Source organism: Anomaloglossus baeobatrachus, chromosome 3, assembly GCF_048569485.1.
Source record: "Anomaloglossus baeobatrachus isolate aAnoBae1 chromosome 3, aAnoBae1.hap1, whole genome shotgun sequence".
In the NCBI taxonomy this organism is placed as follows: Eukaryota; Metazoa; Chordata; class Amphibia; order Anura; family Aromobatidae; genus Anomaloglossus; species Anomaloglossus baeobatrachus.
In genome coordinates this window covers 231,152,015-231,174,439 of record NC_134355.1, presented here as the reverse complement: position 1 = coordinate 231,174,439, position 22,425 = coordinate 231,152,015, and the positions used below count along the sequence as shown (strand labels likewise).

The window sequence follows — 22,425 nt, the reverse complement described above, 5'->3', positions numbered from 1 at the left end:
CGGTCACACCAGGAAAGATAGGTCTTCCAGGTCCTGTGATAGATACTGGCCGAGGAGGGCTTCCGAGCATTAAGCATGGTATGAACTACCTTATGAGAAAGACCTGACTTGGCTAGAACCAAGGATTCAAGCGCCACACCGTCAAATGCAGCTGTGCTGTATTCTGGTGGAAAATTGGACCTTGCAACAGAAGATCCAGGCGGTCAGGGAGACGCCAGGGTGTGTCGCTGAGAAGTTGGAGAAGCTCTGGGTACCAGGCTCTCCTGGGTCAGTCCGGGGCCACGAGGATCACGGGAATTCCCTCCGCCTTGATTTGATTACTCTCAGAATGAGAGGAAATGGAGGGAAGATGTAGGGCAGGCGAAACTGCGACCACGGGAAGACTAGAGCGTCTGAGCCGAGCGCTAGCGGGTCTCTCGACCGGGATATGAGGGGATGTACCTTGACGTTCATCCGAGACGCCATGAGGTCCACATCTGTGAGTCCCCAACGAAGATTGATCTGATGGAACACTTCGTCGTGGAGGGACCATTCCCCTGCCGCTAGACCCTGTCTGCTGAGAGTCTGCGGTCCAGTTGTCTACTCCCAGAATATGGACAGCTGAAATAATGGGAATGTGCATCTCTGCCCAAAGAAGAATCCTGGATACTTCTTTCATCGCTGCCCTGCTGCGAGTTCCTCCCTGATGGTTGATGTAAGCCACAGCCATGGCATTGTCTGACTGGATCCGAACAGGGAGACCCAATAGCAAGGGCTGAAAGTTCTGAAGGGCCAAAAATATGGCTCTGATCTCTAGAGCGTTGATGTGAAGGGAGCGTTCGGAGGGAGACCAGCGTCCGTGAACAGTGTGGTGGAGAAACACCGCTTCCCAGCCTATCAGGCTGGCATCTGTCGTGACTACTTGCCAGTGGACAGGACGGAAGGACTTCCCTTGAGATAGGGATGAGACTTGAGTCCACCAGACGAGGGAGTGGAGCGCAGTCTGAGATAAGCGGACTGACTGGTCTAGAGAAGCTGGATTCTTGTCCCAGGAGGATAGAAGATCCAACTTTAGAGGGCGCAGATGGAATTGGGCAAAGGACACGGCTTCCATGACTGCCACCATCTTGCCTAACACTCTCATCCCATTCCGAAGGGATGTGTGACGGCGGGAGCGGAGGGATTGGGTGGCCCGGATGAGGGAAGACCTCTTGTCTTCTGGAAGAAAAACCCAGGACTGAGCCGTGTCTATCAGTATACCTAAAAAGGTGATGCACTGACGAGGAATGAGGGATGACTTGTTGAAGTTGATAAGCCACCCTAGCCTTGACAGCGTGTCTAAGCATATCTGCACACTTTCTGAGCAAACTTGAGGAGAGCTCCCCTTGACAAGTAGGTCGTCCAAATAGGGAACGACCAGAACGCCTCTGGGGTGCAAAATGGACATGACGGCCGCCATGACCTTTGTGAAGACCCGAGGCGCAGTGGCCAGTCCAAAGGGGAGGGCCCTGAATTGGTAATGATGGTGTCCTACGGCAAAACGAAGGAACCGTTGATGGGATACACATATGGGAATGTGTAAATAAGCATCTTGAACATCTATGGAGGCTAGGAATTCTTCCGGTTCCATGGCGGCTAGTACTACTCTCAATGACTCCATTCGGAAGGTCCGAATGCGTACGGATCTGTTCAGTCTATTGAGATCCAGGATAGGGCGGACAGAGCCATCTTTTTTGGGAACGACAAAAAGGTTTGAATAGAAACCTTTGCCGCGCTGTTCCATGGGCACTGGAATGATAACGTTTGCTTTTTGTAACGAGGCTATGGCCTGAAATAAGGCCTGGCTTTGCGTTTCGGACTTTGAGAGACGAGAACGCAGAAACCTGCTGGCCGGCAGGGAATGGAAATCGATCTTGTAACCTGAGGTGACGATTTCTCGAACCCAAGCATCGTGAGTGTGGTCTAGCCAGATATCCCGAAAAAGCAGAAGCCGCCCTCCCACAGGAGTCGGATCTGAGGGATACCTGGCGTCATGCTGAGGGGGCCTGTGCAGGGCGAGGTCCCTTAGGTTTAGGTTGTTTGGAGTGGGAACGCCAAGAAGATGGTAGAATGGTACTTTTTCCACCCGTCGTCTCAAATATGAGTTTGTCCAGGGATTCTCCAAACAGGCGAAGACCATGAAAGGGGAGCGGGGACAGGGATTTCTTGGAGGCACTGTCCGCGTTCCATATCTTTAGCCATAAGACTCTGTGGACAAAAACAGCATTGGCTGCCGTTAGGGCTGACAAACTAGTTGCATCTAGGGAGCCGTGAAGAAAATAATTAGAGGCTAGGGAGATCAAATCAAGGATCTCAAAAGCCTCCGGAGGAATATTACAAGAGCGAAGCATCCTGCGTAGGTTCTTACTCCACACACCCATAGCTCTCGCGACCCATGTCAAGGCAAACAGGGGGCGAAGAGAGGAGCCTGAAGCCTGGAAAATAGACTTGACCGCCGCATCAACTGCGCGGTCCGACGAGTCCTTGAGAGAAGCGCTGTCTGAAACGGACATAACCGTGTGTTTAGCCAGCCTGGATACTGGCGGGTCCACAACGGGGGGTACTGACCAGGTCTTAACCATTTCAGAGGGAAAAGGATAAGCGAATGAAGTGAAAGGTTTTTTATTAAACCTTCTATCAGGGTGATCCCACCGTTTAGACACGATTTGATGAAAAACCGGATCCTGGGCAAGTGATTGAGTGATTGACAGCTGAAATTAGTGTGTCTTCTATATGCCTAGATTCGGAAGGGACATCTGAATCAGAGTCAGAGTCTTGGGAATCGTGAATACTAAAAGTCACAGAGCCCAGGTCAGACTGACCATCGTCCGATTCGGAAGAGGCGTAGAGGTCGCAATGGCGCCTCTTGGAAGCAGCCTTTTCACGTTCTGGGGAAGAAGGACCAGACGAAGCAGGCGGGTTCCTCAGAAGGAGCTGAGACTGGGGAAGGTTGCCTGAGGTTTGGGATATCTGAGTGACAAGGTCATCTATCCTTTTAGACATTAGAAGAGCCCATGCAGGCATTACGTCATCAGACGGGGGTGCTGCCTGGCCGGTGGCCGGGGCAGAATCCAAAACCTGCGCAGCCTCCTGGTCCGGCAACTGGGTCTGTTGTAACACGGTAGTAGGGGCATCGCAGCCCGAGCATAGTGGATAGCTTCGGCCATTAGAAAACGAGCGTCCACAGGTGGTAAAAGCATAGTACAGGTCCGTAGAGGACGCCTGGGAAGCTTTATCACCCTTGCGGTTACGCATGTCAGCAACAGAGTCCTACAGCCCTATATAGGGATATGCCGCTGTTAGTATGAGTGAGGAGCCACTAGCAGTATTATAAAGTGACTGCTATGCACAGCCGGTATATACCGATAGCAAAATGGCATATACAGTCAAACAGTCGGCATATACCTGCAGGCAGAGCCAGTATATACTGCTAGTAGCTGATATACACCGCTAACCAGCAGGCACACACCGCTAGAGAGACAGCGATATACCGCTGAGCAGAGCTGTATATAGTGCTGCAGAAGTGCAGAGCCAAGGAGGCGATCTCACCCGAGTCTGCTCCCCACGTGGAAAATGGCGTCCAGTGTTCCTGGCAGCTTGGAGGAGAGAGACGGCCCTCGGAGACTGATTGGTCTCAGGGCTGGGACTAAGCGTGACGGCCAATCGGAAAGGAGCTGCTCATGAGTGAGGGAGCGGCTTCCAGAGCAGTGAGAGGGGGCGTTGCTAGAATGCAGGCGGAAGCCGGGGGCTAAATTAATGATGCTCCCCGGGATCACGGCCTGCATCGGCGCCTTTCCAGGCGGCGGTTTGGATGCAGGGGACAGATGACTCGTCGTCTCCCTACCTGCTCCTGGCTCCGTCTGAAGACGCGTCGGTGATGGATGCGGGGATCTCAGAAACGCATTTTCGGCTCAAGGCTGAAGCAGGTTCTCGGCTCTGCTCAGCCCTCTGGAGCTACCTTGGTGTGAGGTGCTTCCAGGGAGCCTGGAGGGGTACGCAGACCCGACCACTTGGGCGCGAGGGAAGACTGACGGCTTGTGCACGCCAGGTTTCCTTTGCCCGTACACAGGAGGGAACGGGGGTGGCAGGGCACCCTGGTATTGCCTCATATCAAAAATAGAATGAATAGAAACAAAATAAAAAGTAAAAATAAAAACAAAATAAGCTGGCCTAAGGCACCTGGTAGAGCTCAGGCCAGACATGTCAGCCTCCCTGCTGACACTAGGAAAAACTGAGCTAGTTTCCTGTCTAGCTAGGGTATATGCTGTGGGAGGAGGAGCGAACACTGTTTCAATCTAGTGTCATGCCTCCCCTGGATACACCATAATACCCACTGTCTGTGTCCCCCAATGAAAAGGCGAGAAAGGAATAGCTGCTAGGAAACCACTGCTAAAGACAGGCAACAAGCAGAAGAGACTTGTTTGGGCTAAAGAACACAAGGAATGGACATAAGACCAGTGGAAATCTGTGCTTTGGTCTGATGAGTCCAAATTTGAGATCTTTGCACCCAACCACAGTGTCCTGGTAGAAAAGATGAACAGATGGACTCTACATGGCTGGTTCCCACCATGAAGCATGAAGGAGGAGGTGTGATGGTGTGGGGGTGCTTTGCTGGTGACACTGTTCGGCATTTATTCAAAATTGAAGGCATACAGAACCAGCATGCCACAGCATCTTCCAGTGGCGTGCTATTCCATCAGGTTTGCGTTTAGATGGACCATCATTTATTTTCCAACAGGGCAATGACCCCAAACACACCTCCAGGCTGTGTAAGGGCTATTTGACTAAGAATGAGAGTAATGGGGTGCTACGCCAGATGACCTGGCCTCCACGGTCACCAGACCTGAACCCAATCGAGATGGTTTGGGGTGAGCTGGACTGCAGAGTGAAGGCAAAAGGGCCAAAAAGTGCTAAGCATCTCTGGGAACTCCTTCAAGACTGTTGGAAAACCATTTCCGGTGACTACCTCTTGAAGCTCATCAAGAGAATGCCAAGAGTGTGCAAAGCAGTAATCAAAGCAAAAGGTGGCTACTTTGAAGAACCTACAATATAAGAGATATTTTCAGTTGTTTCACACTTTAAGTATTTCATTCTACATGTTTTAATGCATAGTTTTGATGCCTTCAATGTAAAACCGGACCGAACGCAAGCCCCTGCGGCACAATACGGCACTAATGTAAGTCTATGCAAAAAAAACCGCAACCGGCGTTACAAAAGCCGGTTGCGTTTTTTCTGCAGAACGCCGTATTGTGCCGCAGAGCAAAAATCCGGATGTGTGAAAGTAGCCTAAAGCAGGCAGCTACATAAAATAAGTGGGCACTGCAGGGACCTTGGGCTACTGATTTCACACAGAAGGATTCCTCACATAAAATTCAGGTCCCTCCCCCCTGGCCCAAATGGGTTTTGGGCATCGGAGCTGGCTGGAAGTCAGTTTTCACAGATTTAAAGAAGGAACTGGTGTTTTCAATGTGTTAAATGACTGAACCATTGATATCACACACCCGTGATGATGATTTGGACGTGCCATCTGACGCTGCGCTCTAGGTGCAAGATGGACGTCACTATTACAAATAAAGCACAAGGCTCCATAAACTTACATTGCAATGGTGACTTTTGGCTCCCACCTGGAGCTAAGTGTCAGATGGCACATGTGAAAGGCCATCACGTGACTCGGAAAAGGACCAGAGCAGTGCTGAAAACCAGGGAAGGTAGTGATCGGTGACTAGACGAATTCTCCTACACTACATACACTTATTAGACAGGTATAGATTTGAAAGACAAATGTAGTTATCGTATGTGCTTTTGGCCTTAGTAAGAATACACTCAAAGTAGCCATGTGTACAAGGCCTGATGGGAAGTAATTTATAGGGAAAGGTACAACCCTGTAGAGTCACCAGCAACATAGAAGAACATGCCATAAGTTTCCAAATGTATGGATGATAGTCTTGAGTGGAAATTTTATGATGGAATACCAAGACACTTGAGCCCAGGTGACCGAAATGGAAAATGTGACTCCAGAATTATTGAAAACTGGTTTAACCCTTTACTGACATCCACCGTACTTATGCGGCACAAGCAAGTCGGTAGAGGGAGCCACATACATGCAGGTAATGGCAGTGTGGTATGGCTAAGACCTGCCTCAAACAATCGCGGACAGTGGCATTAACAGTTCGCTGACATAAGGGCACATCATTCTATGTGCCAATCAGTGGGCCTATGATGTGATCGAGAGTCGCTAATGGGTTACTCTGACAGCCATGGTTCGTTGAAGACCTCCGTGCTTGTCATTACGGAGATCCCTTGAAGCCCTGCCTGCAACTGAGCTTCAAAGGACATGATTTGTACTATATACTGTAATACTGTGGTATTGTTGTATATAGCACAAGCGTTCAGACGATCACAGGTTACAGGACTAATACCGTATAAACAGTGAAAGGTAAACAAAAAAACTTCACATCACACCCTTTTACCCTATTAAAAATAAAGATAAAAAAAAAATACGTGGTATCGACACATCCAGAAAATTCAGATCAAAAGATGAAAATAATCAACCTGGTTCATAAACACAGTAGACAAAAAAAAAAAAACCAAACCTAAATTACATTCGAGGGGTTGCTGCAATATCATAAAAAATGCTGTAAAAAGCGATCAATATGTCATATCTATCCCAACATTTCATCAATAAAAACATCATTTAGCCCCGTAAAATAAAAGCCTTTACTCAGATCCACTGACCAAACAATAAAAACATCATGGGTCTTGAAAAATGATGGCAAATAAAAAAAAATAGATTTTTCAATGTTCTGAAATTCTTTTAACACAAAAGTAATAACAAAAAATAGACAAGTTTGGGATAGCCATAACTGTACTTATGAGGAGAATCGCATTACCAAGTCATTATTACCACAAAATATAACCCATAAAAAGAAATTCCAATATGACAGAACTGAGGGGTTTTGGGTTTTTTTTACCACACTTGAAATTTTTTTCCCCGTCTTCTAGCATATTGTGGTAAAATAAATGGCACAATTTAAAAGTACAACTAGTCCCGCAAGATAAAAATACTCGTATGTCTATAAGGATGGAAAAATAAAAAAACCTAGAGCTCTTGGAAGAAGGGGTAAGGATAACGAAAACGCACAAATGGAAACTGGCTGTCTAAGGAAGGGGTTTAACAAGCATATATTTTTGTGAGGGGAAAAATGCCAAAACACGTGCCCAAAGAATGTTATCTTAATAAAATGTTTGTCTTCTAGTCAAAAAAATATGGTAAATAAGAAAACAAAGCAAAGTGGGGTGCCCCCCATTTTTGGTAAGAAACAAAGGCAAATCAGACAGTTGAGAGCTGATATTACCAGGTTGGGAAGATCCATGGTTATTGATCCCTTCCCAGCCTAATAATACCAGCCCGTAGCTGCCCCAACAGTGGCACATCACATGATGCGGTAATTTTGCCGCTTCCCCTCGGCTCTTCCCCAATGTCCTGGTGCATTAGTAATCAGGTAATGGTTTTTGGGGTTGATGTCAGCTGTGATTTGTCGAAAAACACAGCTGCCATCAAGCACTGGTGCTAGTAATGGAGAAGAAGAGAGACTCTTCAATGTCGTCGAGTGACGCACAGCCTAGAACATCTGATGAGCGGTAACATTATCACTCTTCTCACACAGTGCAGCACAACCCATAAGTGGCTGTTGGCAAAGCCTGTGGAGTATCAGAATGATGCTTTGTTTGTCGGATTTGCTGGATTTTTAAAGTGGTGAATGAGGGATAGTGTCTTTGTTCTATCTGTGTTTCTGTTTTATTTCTGTTTCCATTTGTGGACTACAACAGATTCACTGGACTTAGGGTACATTCACACAACCGTTCCGTTTTTGCGGTTTGCAAAAAAAGATGCCGTTTTTCCACAGATGCATTCGTGTAACATCCGTATCCACTCTGTATATAGTCCATGTGTCATCTATTTTTTTGCAGACAATCAAAAAAAACGAAAGGAGGGTTACATACAAAAGCTAGAAAAGATAGCTAAATAGATAGAGAGATAGCGGGATGGATGGATAGATAGAGGATTAGATGGATATATAGACGAGAAACATATATACCGTACAGACCAAAAGTTTGGACACACCATCTCTAGAACAACTATTAAAGAGGAGACTTTGTGCAGCAGGCCTTCATGGTAAAAATGACATTTTTGTGTACTCACCGTAAAATGTCTTCCTTGGAGCCTTTCATTGGGGGACACAGACAGTGGGTATTATGGTGTCTCCAGGGGAGGCGTGACACTAGATTGAAAAAGTGTTAGCTCCTCCTCCCACAGCATATACCCTAGCTAGACAGGAAACTAGCTCAGTTTGGTGTAAAAGCAGTAGGAGAAGGACAACCAAAACCACAAGGGTGGGAGCTGTGTCCCCCAATGAAAGGCTCCAAGGAAGACATTTTACGGTGAGTACACAAAAATGTCATTTCCTTTCTCGCCTTTTCATTGGGGGACACAGACAGTGGGACGTCCCAAAGCAGTCCCTGGGTGGGAGCTGAACTATTAACAGTGTATAACACCAGACTAAGAGCTAAATAACAACTGCAACTGCAGTGAACACATATCAAAACACTGTCAAAAACCAAGCAGTGGCCACTTATAAATGGGCCACTGCTGCCTGAAGGACTTGTCTTCCAAGAGCAGCATCCGCGGAGGCATGCGGATGCACTCTGTAGAATTTTGTAAACGTGTGCACAATGGACCAGGTAGCGGCCTTGCAAAGTTGGGCCGCCGAAGCCTGATGGCGGATAGCCCAGGAAGCACCCACTGCTCGCATAGAGTGGGCCCGCACAGATTGAGGGGGAACAGAACTTTGTATGCCTCACAGATGGCAGTCCTGATCCATCGAGAAATCGTGGATTTAGAAGCCTGTCTGCCCTTTTTGTGTCCTTCTGAGAGGGCAAAGAGGGCATCGGACTTGCGCAACAGCGCTGTTCTGGAGATGTAGATCCGCAGAGCCCTAACAAGATCAAGAGTGTGAAGGGCTTTTTCAAAAGAGTGGACCGGGGCTGGACAGAATGACGGCAACACAATGTCTTCGTTAAAGTGGAAAGAAGACACGACCTTCGGAAGAAAGGCGGGGGAAGGCCGAAGGATCACCTTATCGTGATGGAATATCAGGTAAGGTGAACGACAGGAGAGGGCCGCCAGTTCAGACACTCGTCTGATAGAGGTAATGGCGACTAAAAAGGCAACCTTCCAAGAGAGACGTTGAAGAGAAATTTCTCTTAAAGGTTCGAAAGGAGGAAGCTGAAGAGCTCCGAGAACCAGATTCAGATCCCAGGGATCTAAGGGGTGGCGATAAGGAGGGACTAAATGCGCTACCCCTCGAAGAAAGGTACGGACCTGAGGGCGAGAAGCCAGCTGCTTCTGGAAAAAAAATTGACAAGGCAGAAACTTGACCTTTAAGGGTACTGAGGGCTAGTCCCGAATCCAGACCGTCTTGCAGAAAGGCAAGCACATAAGGGATTGAAAAAACAAGGGGCGACCGGTGATGACGGTCACACCAGGAAAGATAGGTCTTCCAGGTCCTGTGATAGATACTGGCCGAGGAGGGCTTCCGAGCATTAAGCATGGTATGAACTACCTTATGAGAAAGACCTGACTTGGCTAGAACCAAGGATTCAAGCGCCACACCGTCAAATGCAGCTGTGCTGTATTCTGGTGGAAAATTGGACCTTGCAACAGAAGATCCAGGCGGTCAGGGAGACGCCAGGGTGTGTCGCTGAGAAGTTGGAGAAGCTCTGGGTACCAGGCTCTCCTGGGTCAGTCCGGGGCCACGAGGATCACGGGAATTCCCTCCGCCTTGATTTGATTACTCTCAGAATGAGAGGAAATGGAGGGAAGATGTAGGGCAGGCGAAACTGCGACCACGGGAAGACTAGAGCGTCTGAGCCGAGCGCTAGCGGGTCTCTCGACCGGGATATGAGGGGATGTACCTTGACGTTCATCCGAGACGCCATGAGGTCCACATCTGTGAGTCCCCAACGAAGATTGATCTGATGGAACACTTCGTCGTGGAGGGACCATTCCCCTGCCGCTAGACCCTGTCTGCTGAGAGTCTGCGGTCCAGTTGTCTACTCCCAGAATATGGACAGCTGAAATAATGGGAATGTGCATCTCTGCCCAAAGAAGAATCCTGGATACTTCTTTCATCGCTGCCCTGCTGCGAGTTCCTCCCTGATGGTTGATGTAAGCCACAGCCATGGCATTGTCTGACTGGATCCGAACAGGGAGACCCAATAGCAAGGGCTGAAAGTTCTGAAGGGCCAAAAATATGGCTCTGATCTCTAGAGCGTTGATGTGAAGGGAGCGTTCGGAGGGAGACCAGCGTCCGTGAACAGTGTGGTGGAGAAACACCGCTTCCCAGCCTATCAGGCTGGCATCTGTCGTGACTACTTGCCAGTGGACAGGACGGAAGGACTTCCCTTGAGATAGGGATGAGACTTGAGTCCACCAGACGAGGGAGTGGAGCGCAGTCTGAGATAAGCGGACTGACTGGTCTAGAGAAGCTGGATTCTTGTCCCAGGAGGATAGAAGATCCAACTTTAGAGGGCGCAGATGGAATTGGGCAAAGGACACGGCTTCCATGACTGCCACCATCTTGCCTAACACTCTCATCCCATTCCGAAGGGATGTGTGACGGCGGGAGCGGAGGGATTGGGTGGCCCGGATGAGGGAAGACCTCTTGTCTTCTGGAAGAAAAACCCAGGACTGAGCCGTGTCTATCAGTATACCTAAAAAGGTGATGCACTGACGAGGAATGAGGGATGACTTGTTGAAGTTGATAAGCCACCCTAGCCTTGACAGCGTGTCTAAGCATATCTGCACACTTTCTGAGCAAACTTGAGGAGAGCTCCCCTTGACAAGTAGGTCGTCCAAATAGGGAACGACCAGAACGCCTCTGGGGTGCAAAATGGACATGACGGCCGCCATGACCTTTGTGAAGACCCGAGGCGCAGTGGCCAGTCCAAAGGGGAGGGCCCTGAATTGGTAATGATGGTGTCCTACGGCAAAACGAAGGAACCGTTGATGGGATACACATATGGGAATGTGTAAATAAGCATCTTGAACATCTATGGAGGCTAGGAATTCTTCCGGTTCCATGGCGGCTAGTACTACTCTCAATGACTCCATTCGGAAGGTCCGAATGCGTACGGATCTGTTCAGTCTATTGAGATCCAGGATAGGGCGGACAGAGCCATCTTTTTTGGGAACGACAAAAAGGTTTGAATAGAAACCTTTGCCGCGCTGTTCCATGGGCACTGGAATGATAACGTTTGCTTTTTGTAACGAGGCTATGGCCTGAAATAAGGCCTGGCTTTGCGTTTCGGACTTTGAGAGACGAGAACGCAGAAACCTGCTGGCCGGCAGGGAATGGAAATCGATCTTGTAACCTGAGGTGACGATTTCTCGAACCCAAGCATCGTGAGTGTGGTCTAGCCAGATATCCCGAAAAAGCAGAAGCCGCCCTCCCACAGGAGTCGGATCTGAGGGATACCTGGCGTCATGCTGAGGGGGCCTGTGCAGGGCGAGGTCCCTTAGGTTTAGGTTGTTTGGAGTGGGAACGCCAAGAAGATGGTAGAATGGTACTTTTTCCACCCGTCGTCTCAAATATGAGTTTGTCCAGGGATTCTCCAAACAGGCGAAGACCATGAAAGGGGAGCGGGGACAGGGATTTCTTGGAGGCACTGTCCGCGTTCCATATCTTTAGCCATAAGACTCTGTGGACAAAAACAGCATTGGCTGCCGTTAGGGCTGACAAACTAGTTGCATCTAGGGAGCCGTGAAGAAAATAATTAGAGGCTAGGGAGATCAAATCAAGGATCTCAAAAGCCTCCGGAGGAATATTACAAGAGCGAAGCATCCTGCGTAGGTTCTTACTCCACACACCCATAGCTCTCGCGACCCATGTCAAGGCAAACAGGGGGCGAAGAGAGGAGCCTGAAGCCTGGAAAATAGACTTGACCGCCGCATCAACTGCGCGGTCCGACGAGTCCTTGAGAGAAGCGCTGTCTGAAACGGACATAACCGTGTGTTTAGCCAGCCTGGATACTGGCGGGTCCACAACGGGGGGTACTGACCAGGTCTTAACCATTTCAGAGGGAAAAGGATAAGCGAATGAAGTGAAAGGTTTTTTATTAAACCTTCTATCAGGGTGATCCCACCGTTTAGACACGATTTGATGAAAAACCGGATCCTGGGCAAGTGATTGAGTGATTGACAGCTGAAATTAGTGTGTCTTCTATATGCCTAGATTCGGAAGGGACATCTGAATCAGAGTCAGAGTCTTGGGAATCGTGAATACTAAAAGTCACAGAGCCCAGGTCAGACTGACCATCGTCCGATTCGGAAGAGGCGTAGAGGTCGCAATGGCGCCTCTTGGAAGCAGCCTTTTCACGTTCTGGGGAAGAAGGACCAGACGAAGCAGGCGGGTTCCTCAGAAGGAGCTGAGACTGGGGAAGGTTGCCTGAGGTTTGGGATATCTGAGTGACAAGGTCATCTATCCTTTTAGACATTAGAAGAGCCCATGCAGGCATTACGTCATCAGACGGGGGTGCTGCCTGGCCGGTGGCCGGGGCAGAATCCAAAACCTGCGCAGCCTCCTGGTCCGGCAACTGGGTCTGTTGTAACACGGTAGTAGGGGCATCGCAGCCCGAGCATAGTGGATAGCTTCGGCCATTAGAAAACGAGCGTCCACAGGTGGTAAAAGCATAGTACAGGTCCGTAGAGGACGCCTGGGAAGCTTTATCACCCTTGCGGTTACGCATGTCAGCAACAGAGTCCTACAGCCCTATATAGGGATATGCCGCTGTTAGTATGAGTGAGGAGCCACTAGCAGTATTATAAAGTGACTGCTATGCACAGCCGGTATATACCGATAGCAAAATGGCATATACAGTCAAACAGTCGGCATATACCTGCAGGCAGAGCCAGTATATACTGCTAGTAGCTGATATACACCGCTAACCAGCAGGCACACACCGCTAGAGAGACAGCGATATACCGCTGAGCAGAGCTGTATATAGTGCTGCAGAAGTGCAGAGCCAAGGAGGCGATCTCACCCGAGTCTGCTCCCCACGTGGAAAATGGCGTCCAGTGTTCCTGGCAGCTTGGAGGAGAGAGACGGCCCTCGGAGACTGATTGGTCTCAGGGCTGGGACTAAGCGTGACGGCCAATCGGAAAGGAGCTGCTCATGAGTGAGGGAGCGGCTTCCAGAGCAGTGAGAGGGGGCGTTGCTAGAATGCAGGCGGAAGCCGGGGGCTAAATTAATGATGCTCCCCGGGATCACGGCCTGCATCGGCGCCTTTCCAGGCGGCGGTTTGGATGCAGGGGACAGATGACTCGTCGTCTCCCTACCTGCTCCTGGCTCCGTCTGAAGACGCGTCGGTGATGGATGCGGGGATCTCAGAAACGCATTTTCGGCTCAAGGCTGAAGCAGGTTCTCGGCTCTGCTCAGCCCTCTGGAGCTACCTTGGTGTGAGGTGCTTCCAGGGAGCCTGGAGGGGTACGCAGACCCGACCACTTGGGCGCGAGGGAAGACTGACGGCTTGTGCACGCCAGGTTTCCTTTGCCCGTACACAGGAGGGAACGGGGGTGGCAGGGCACCCTGGTATTGCCTCATATCAAAAATAGAATGAATAGAAACAAAATAAAAAGTAAAAATAAAAACAAAATAAGCTGGCCTAAGGCACCTGGTAGAGCTCAGGCCAGACATGTCAGCCTCCCTGCTGACACTAGGAAAAACTGAGCTAGTTTCCTGTCTAGCTAGGGTATATGCTGTGGGAGGAGGAGCGAACACTGTTTCAATCTAGTGTCATGCCTCCCCTGGATACACCATAATACCCACTGTCTGTGTCCCCCAATGAAAAGGCGAGAAAGGAATAGCTGCTAGGAAACCACTGCTAAAGACAGGCAACAAGCAGAAGAGACTTGTTTGGGCTAAAGAACACAAGGAATGGACATAAGACCAGTGGAAATCTGTGCTTTGGTCTGATGAGTCCAAATTTGAGATCTTTGCACCCAACCACAGTGTCCTGGTAGAAAAGATGAACAGATGGACTCTACATGGCTGGTTCCCACCATGAAGCATGAAGGAGGAGGTGTGATGGTGTGGGGGTGCTTTGCTGGTGACACTGTTCGGCATTTATTCAAAATTGAAGGCATACAGAACCAGCATGCCACAGCATCTTCCAGTGGCGTGCTATTCCATCAGGTTTGCGTTTAGATGGACCATCATTTATTTTCCAACAGGGCAATGACCCCAAACACACCTCCAGGCTGTGTAAGGGCTATTTGACTAAGAATGAGAGTAATGGGGTGCTACGCCAGATGACCTGGCCTCCACGGTCACCAGACCTGAACCCAATCGAGATGGTTTGGGGTGAGCTGGACTGCAGAGTGAAGGCAAAAGGGCCAAAAAGTGCTAAGCATCTCTGGGAACTCCTTCAAGACTGTTGGAAAACCATTTCCGGTGACTACCTCTTGAAGCTCATCAAGAGAATGCCAAGAGTGTGCAAAGCAGTAATCAAAGCAAAAGGTGGCTACTTTGAAGAACCTACAATATAAGAGATATTTTCAGTTGTTTCACACTTTAAGTATTTCATTCTACATGTTTTAATGCATAGTTTTGATGCCTTCAATGTAAACCTACAATTTTTAGAGTCATGAAAAGAAAGAAAACTCTTTGAATGAGAAGGTGTGTCCAAACTTATGGTCTGTATTGAATAATGTCCCACTCCCCTGCATTTTGTAATCTTCCACCCTTTAATACTTTTCATGTGGCAATAACGGGTGTTTAGCCTTATATTTAGCCAAAAAATAAATAATTGAAAAAAAACAACGTGAGGTCCCCCTATTTTTTGTAGCCGGCTGCCAGCTTCACCTTGCCTCGTAATCCAAAACAGTCTTGTCTGTGGGTCCGCAAAAAAAACAAGAATAGACCTGGACAAACAGAACGGTCGTCTGAATGAGCGCTAAATCAGACCTGTATGTGTATATTTCGTTTTTTTGGTTTTTTTCGAAATACAGCGGTGAACAAGGGAAAGTGTTGCGGGAGTGTTTATTTCAATAAAGTATTTGAGTGTTTTTTTCCCTTTTTTTATTACTGTTATTAATGAGGGTGTCTAATAGAGCACCAGGCATCAACCCCAAATACCATTACCAAATACCATTACCCCGATTGCCACTGCACCAGGGCAATTGGGAAAAGCTAAGGTGAAGATCCAAATTTGGAGCATCTAAAGTGATGTGCCACTTCTGAGGCGGCTGCGGGCTGGTACTTTTAGGCTGGGAAGAGACTAATAACCATGGACCTTCCCAGTCTTATAATATCAGTCCACAGCGGAGGTAACCCCATGTCGGTTTGTTTTTTTTGTTAATATAAAGCTGGATAACAAGCTCCATATGTCAGATACTAAAGGGTGCAATTTAATGTCTTGTGTGGTTGTGAAGTTATATTTATTATCTATCATTACCTTTGCACATCAACACATAAAAATCAGTAGTTTCTTGAATGCATTTAAAGGGAAGCAATCGCCAGGATTTTTGCATATAACCTAAAGCCAGTGCTATACTAGCACTATCAGGCTGATTCTATACATACCTTTAGTGGTCAACTCGGATGTATAGGTTTTGAAACACAAGAAAGTAAAGTTTCTAAAATGAGCAGCTTGTTGAGTGACAGTTGCACTGGAGCATATAATATACTAGAAGGTGGCCCGATTCTACGCATCGGGTATTCTAGAATTTACACATTGTGTAGTTAATGTATGATTTTTGTCATATATATATATATATATATATATATATATATATATATATATATATATATATATATATATATATATATAGATGTTGTTGTCTGTAGTTACCAAGTGTTTGTGTAGGGCGCTGTACATGTCTGGGTGTGGCGGGGGGTGAGAGCGGTGTTGTATGTGTGTTGCGTGTGTTGCGTTGTTTGTGGAGCGTTGTGTGTGTGTGTGTTGCGCGGTTTATGTGGGTGTGGTGTGTTTTGGGGGGAGGTATGTTTTGTGCAATGTGTGTGTGTTGTGTGGTATGTGCGTATATTTATGTATGCCGCGGTGTTTGTGTGTTGGGTGTTGTGTGTGTGCAGCGTTGTCTGTGTGTGTGGGTGTCTGTGTAGGGCGGTGTTTGTGGTTCCCAGTGTGTGTGGTGTGTGTGTGTGTGTGTGTGTGTGTGTGTGTGTGTGTGTGTGTGTGTGTTGGGGGGAGGTGTGCACCTCCCATCGTGCTCCATCTCCCATGCTGCGCACCCCCCATCGTGCTCCATCCCCTATGCTGCACCAGCATCAGCCTCTCTCCTCCCCAGCATCAGCCTCTCTCCTCCCCAGCATCAGCCTCTCTCCTCCCCAGCATCAGCCTCTCTCCTCCCCAGCATCAGCCTCTCTCCTCCCCAGCATCAGCCTCTCTCCTCCCCAGCATCAGCCTCTCTCCTCCCCAGCATCAGCCTCTCTCCTCCCCAGCATCAGCCTCTCTCCTCCCCAGCATCAGCCTCTCTCCTCCCCAGCATCAGCCTCTCTCCTCCCCAGCATCAGCCTCTCTCCTCCCCAGCATCAGCCTCTCTCCTCCCCAGCATCAGCCTCTCTCCTCCCCAGCATCAGCCTCTCTGTCCCCAGCATCAGCCTCTCTGTCCCCAGCATCAGCCTCTCTCCTCCCAGCCTCCCCCATCAGCCTCCCCCTCCCAGCCTTCCCCAGGATCAGCCTCTCTACTCCCAGCCTCCCTCCTCCCAGCCTCCCCCAGCATCAGCCTCCCCCTCCCAGCCTCCCCCAGCATCAGCCTCTCTCCTCCCAGCCTCCCCCAGCATCAGCCTCTCTCCTCCCAGCCTCCCCCAGCATCAGCCTCTCTCCTCTCAGCCTCCCCCAGCATCAGCCTCTCTCCTCTCAGCCTCCCCCAGCATCAGCCTCTCTCCTCTCAGCCTCCCCCAGCATCAGCCTCTCTCCTCTCAGCCTCCCCCAGCATCAGCCTACACCCTCCCAGCCTCCCCCAGCATCAGCCTACACCCTCCCAGCCTCCCCCAGCATCAGCCTACACCCTCCCAGCCTCCCCCAGCATCAGCCTACCCCAGCATCAGCCTACACCCTCCCAGCCTCCCCCAGCATCAGCCTACACCCTCCCAGCCTACCCCAGCATCAGCCTACCCCAGCATCAGCCTACACCCTCCCAGCCTCCCCCAGCATCAGCCTACACCCTCCCAGCCTACCCCAGCATCAGCCTACCCCAGCATCAGCCTACCCCAGCATCAGCCTACCCCAGCATCAGCCTACCCCAGCATCAGCCTACCCCAGCATCAGCCTACCCCAGCATCAGCCTCTCTCCTCCCAGCATCAGCCTCCCCCTCCCAGCCTCCCCCAGCACGCCGTGCTCCTCTGCCGACACTCACAGATCCGATCGCATACACTCACACACACACACACACACACTCACACATCAGAACACACTCACACACATCCGATCGCATACACACACTGACGATATCGCACATACGCGCTCACACTCAACATCCGGAGATACCACATGCTTCTGGCCATGTGATCCTCCGGCAGGTCCTGGAAGGTCACTCCACAGTATCGCCGCCGAGAAGCAAGCTATATCCCAGGATGTTGTGAGTGTGTGGATGCGATGTGTGTGTGAGAGTGAGTGTGATCTGGTGTGTGTGTGTGTGTGTGTGTGTGTGTGTGTGTGTGTGTGTGATCTGGTGTGTGTGTGATCTGGTGTGTGTGTGTGTGTGTGTGATCTGGTGTGTGTGTGTGTGTGTGTGATCTGGTGTGTGTGTGTGTGTGTGTGATCTGGTGTGTGTGTGTGTGTGTGTGTGTGTGTGTGTGTGTGTGTGTGTGTGTGTGTGTGTGTATGTGTATGTGTATGTGTATATGTTCCGCCGCTGCAGGACCTTGATGCGCTGGTAACTATGCTACCATGGTTACCAGCGTATCCCGTCCCCCGCTCGCACGGGAGCCCACACCAGCATATGGCGGCAACCCCAGCAATGCGAGGGTATGTGTCGGTTGGGTTGGCGGCGTACGCTGATGTGGGCTCCCGGGGGTACAGTACTCACCTGGGAGTCGTGCTCCGTGTCGGTTCGGGGAATGCGTGCGGGGGGGCGGGGCCAGAGCGAGCGTGCATTGCGTGAGGGGGACGGGGCGTGGCCGGTCCGGGGCGAGGCCAATCCGTGTGGGGGGCGGAGCCTGGGCGAGCGGCCGGCCAATCCGTGTGCGGGCGGAGCCTGTGCGAGCGGCCAATCCGTGCGGGGGGCGGGGCCATGGCGAGCCCAGCGGCCAATCAGCTTTGTGTCACCGTAAGGACACAATTTTGGAGACAGACAGACAGACAGACAGAATAAGGCAATTATATATATAGATTCAGTGTTATCCCCTCCCTCTGTTAGAATTAGCATAAGCATTATACAAACGACTCACTTTGTCTAGCTGGACCTGTGTGAGGTCATACCCATGACCTCACACAGGTCATACCTAGGAGTGACATGCTGGCTGATACCATTGGACCTGCGGGACAGTAGAAGCGGCGTTTTTCCTTATAGACTGAATGCCCTATTATGGGCGAGGGATGCCACGCTGTCTCTGTGACTGATACTCTCTTAGATATAAGTTGTTGTGATGGGACCTGCAGAATATTGAGAGCAGTGTCTCACTACGGAGTGAATGCCCCTACGATGGGCGGTTGATGCCACACTGTCGGTGCGACCATCAGTCATTAAGATATAAGAGATCTAATCCGGATCAGTCCCCTGATGAACCCCTAGAAAAAATATAGGGGGGAAACGCGTCGGGATAGAATACTGGATGGTCTCGGCAGATAAGTCATTCCCTGCTGGGACTCTATATCCATATGTATATATAAATTAAGTTTGGGACTAAATACTGGATGGTCTCGGCAGATAAGCCAATTCCTGCTGGGACTTTATATCCATGTATATATAAGAACTCTGTTTTGATCTGAGATCTATCTAATATCTAGAAAAAGTTTTTAAAAAAATATCTAAATTATCTCTAAGTACTGTGACTATTTGCACATATTCTCTTTGGTGGTGGGTCTCCCGGATCTGAGCAACTAGCTTGAAGGGAGATACTAGGGAGAGACGACGTGGAGCGGGGGGTACCCAATAATTCATGGTACACCTCCGTTGGTAGGTAGGAGAAAGGGAGGGAGAGATAGGTCATCCCCTGAACCACGTATTGCTGTATCTGAATAAACTAGCGCAACTACTAACGTTGCCCCTACCCTGAGAACAGGAAACTATTTACACTGTCCCCACCAATCGAGTCTATCACCCTATTACACTCACTATAATATATCACTGTAGTTATTTTAGATGAGCAGTGATTTTATATTTATATCTATAATTTTAATATTGATTAGAATAAAAAACTGTTTTTAGGAGTTTTTTCTTTTTGGTTTGTGCTACAATTACTCCTATCAATATATGGTAGTTTTGGTTATAAACAAATGTCAACACTGCATTTGATAAAAAACACATGCGTTTTCACTGCGTTTGGGCTGCGTTTTGGTCTAATCCACATTATACCTTTTTTTCTTTCCTCTGGGTGGCCGAACCCAAACAGTAACACGGACTTCTCAGGGTTACAGTTTGGGTTCACCTATCACTAGTCGTTCATAAAAACATGTACTACAATGTGCTAGTGACTCATTACAGTAAAGTTGTATGCTGACAAGCGATAATTTTTAGGCCCATCGATAGAGGGCTGGCTTTGTGATAATCGAACGATGCACTGATCTCTAGCAGCTATTAGGCTACTTTTACACTTGCGTTGTGCGGCATCCGTCACAATACATTGTGTGACGCATGTGACTGATGCGTTGTAAATAGTGTGATAATAAAGGCAACGGATTCCTGTGAAATAACGTGTTGCGTTCTTTAGCCGAGAGAGAGAGAGCCCCCACCATCACCGCGCGCACACCCCGGCACTACCGCCCCCACCATCCCCGCGCGCACACCCCGGCACTACCGCCCCCACCATCACCGCGCACACCCCAGCACCATCATCACCGCACATACACCGGCACCACCGCCCCCATCATCACCGCACATACACCGGCACCACCGCCCCCATCATCACCGCACATACACCGGCACCACCGCCCCCATCATCACCGCACATACACCGGCACCACCGCCCCCATCATCACCGCACATACACCGGCACCACCGCCCCCATCATCACCGCACATACACCGGCACCACCGCCCCCATCATCACCGCACATACACCGGCACCACCGCCCCCATCATCACCGCACATACACCGGCACCACCGCCCCCATCATCACCGCACATACACCGGCACCACCGCCCCCATCATCACCGCACATACACCGGCACCACCGCCCCCATCATCACCGCACATACACCGGCACCACCGCCCCCATCATCACCGCACATACACCGGCACCACCGCCCCCATCATCACCGCACATACACCGGCACCACCGCCCCCATCATCACCGCACATACACCGGCACCACCGCCCCCATCATCACCGCACATACACCGGCACCACCGCCCCCATCATCACCGCACATACACCGGCACCACCGCCCCCATCATCACCGCACATACACCGGCACCACCGCCCCCATCATCACCGCACATACACCGGCACCACCGCCCCCATCATCACCGCACATACACCGGCACCACCGCCCCCATCATCACCGCACATACACCGGCACCACCGCCCCCATCATCACCGCACATACACCGGCACCACCGCCCCCATCATCACCGCACATACACCGGCACCACCGCCCCCATCATCACCGCACATACACCGGCACCACCGCCCCCATCATCACCGCACATACACCGGCACCACCGCCCCCATCATCACCGCACATACACCGGCACTACCGCCCCCATCATCACCGCACATACACCGGCACTACCGCCCCCATCATCACCGCACATACACCGGCACTACCGCCCCCATCATCACCGCACATACAACAGCACTACCGCCCCCATCATCACCGCACATACAACAGCACTACCTCAGTGATGTCACTGCTGACAGCGCAATTCACTTCAGTTTCTGCGTGGAGCTCACAGGAGCGGCGGTGTTCTACGGCCGCTCCTGATGTATCAGAGCTGACAGCGTCGTGGGACCTCGTGTGGATTACGTCGGACCTGGAGGGGTATTTGGGGATTAATAAAGTGGTGAAAGAGAGTGCTTTTTTTGTCTTTTATTCCAAATAAAGATATAGACCCGCCCACCGGTGGCTGTGATTGGTTGCAGTGAGACAGCTGTCACTCAGCGTGGGGGCGGGTGTGACTGCAACCAATCATAGGCGCCGGTGGGCGAGGAAAGCAGGGAATACGAGATGGAATGAGCAGCCGGAATTTTCAAAAAGCAGGAAAAGCCGCCGGAGCACTGTGACAGCCGTGCAGCGGCGGGGAGTATGAGAGAGGGGTTGAGAGGGAGAGAGATAGAGACCAGGAGTGCTTTTTAACGATTTAGAACGTTCTGCTGGACATGCTGAGCATGCTCAGTAGAACGTGACGGAATCCTGCACTGGAATCAGTAGCCAAACACATGGCGACGAAATCCAGCACCATAGACATTCATTATGCCTCTTATCGGATCCCAACGGAATCCTGCAGAGTGCGTTTTTTTACAGCAACAAAAAACGCTACATTCAGCGTTTCTTCTGCCCGGTGCCAAGTCAAAATAACGACTCAGCGTCGGCCGGCAGCTGCAACGCAAACACTTGTGTCGCAGTGCGTCGTCAATACAAATCTATGGGAAAGTCTATTTTCCATAGCGATGGATTGCGACGAATGCAAGTGTGAAAGTAGCCTCACACTGCGAATATTGCTCTGATTCCAGTGATATTGCGATTTTGGCCCCGTCTCATAACGGCTTTAGATTACTAATCCAAAACATGTTATTTATCCAAATCTGCCCACTTTGATGCCAAGAACCCGTTTGGGCCAAGCTGTAGAAACCAGAGTTTTTTTAGGAGCAGCGTCGTCATGTAACCCTTATGAAGATACCCTTTGATGCCCCTTTCGTGCCGTGCATTTTTGCAGCAGCCGTTAAGTGGGTTCACGTCCGGGCACAGCATGGGATTTTATACTTTCACACATCCGGTTTGAGCCCTGCGGCTCAATCCGGCTGTGAAAACTATGCAACGGATGCGGTGAAAACACCGCATCCTTTGCATACGTTTTTACATGCGGCCGGTCCGGTTTTTTCCGGTTGCGGCATGCTACTGAGCATGCGCAGTGGAAAATACCGCATGCGGCGACCGTATGCGTTTTTTTCCGCATCGCGCCGCATCCGGCCTCCATAGGGATGCATTGAAAAATGCGCCGCA

General features: G+C 50.1%; 1 protein-coding gene across 2 annotated transcripts in view; it reads right to left on the bottom strand.

Annotated features, from left to right (window-relative positions):
• Positions 1–22,425, bottom strand: part of NUP133 (nucleoporin 133) — a 584,654-nt gene that overhangs the window by 560,991 nt on the left and 1,238 nt on the right. The gene's annotated exons all lie outside the window — the stretch shown is intronic.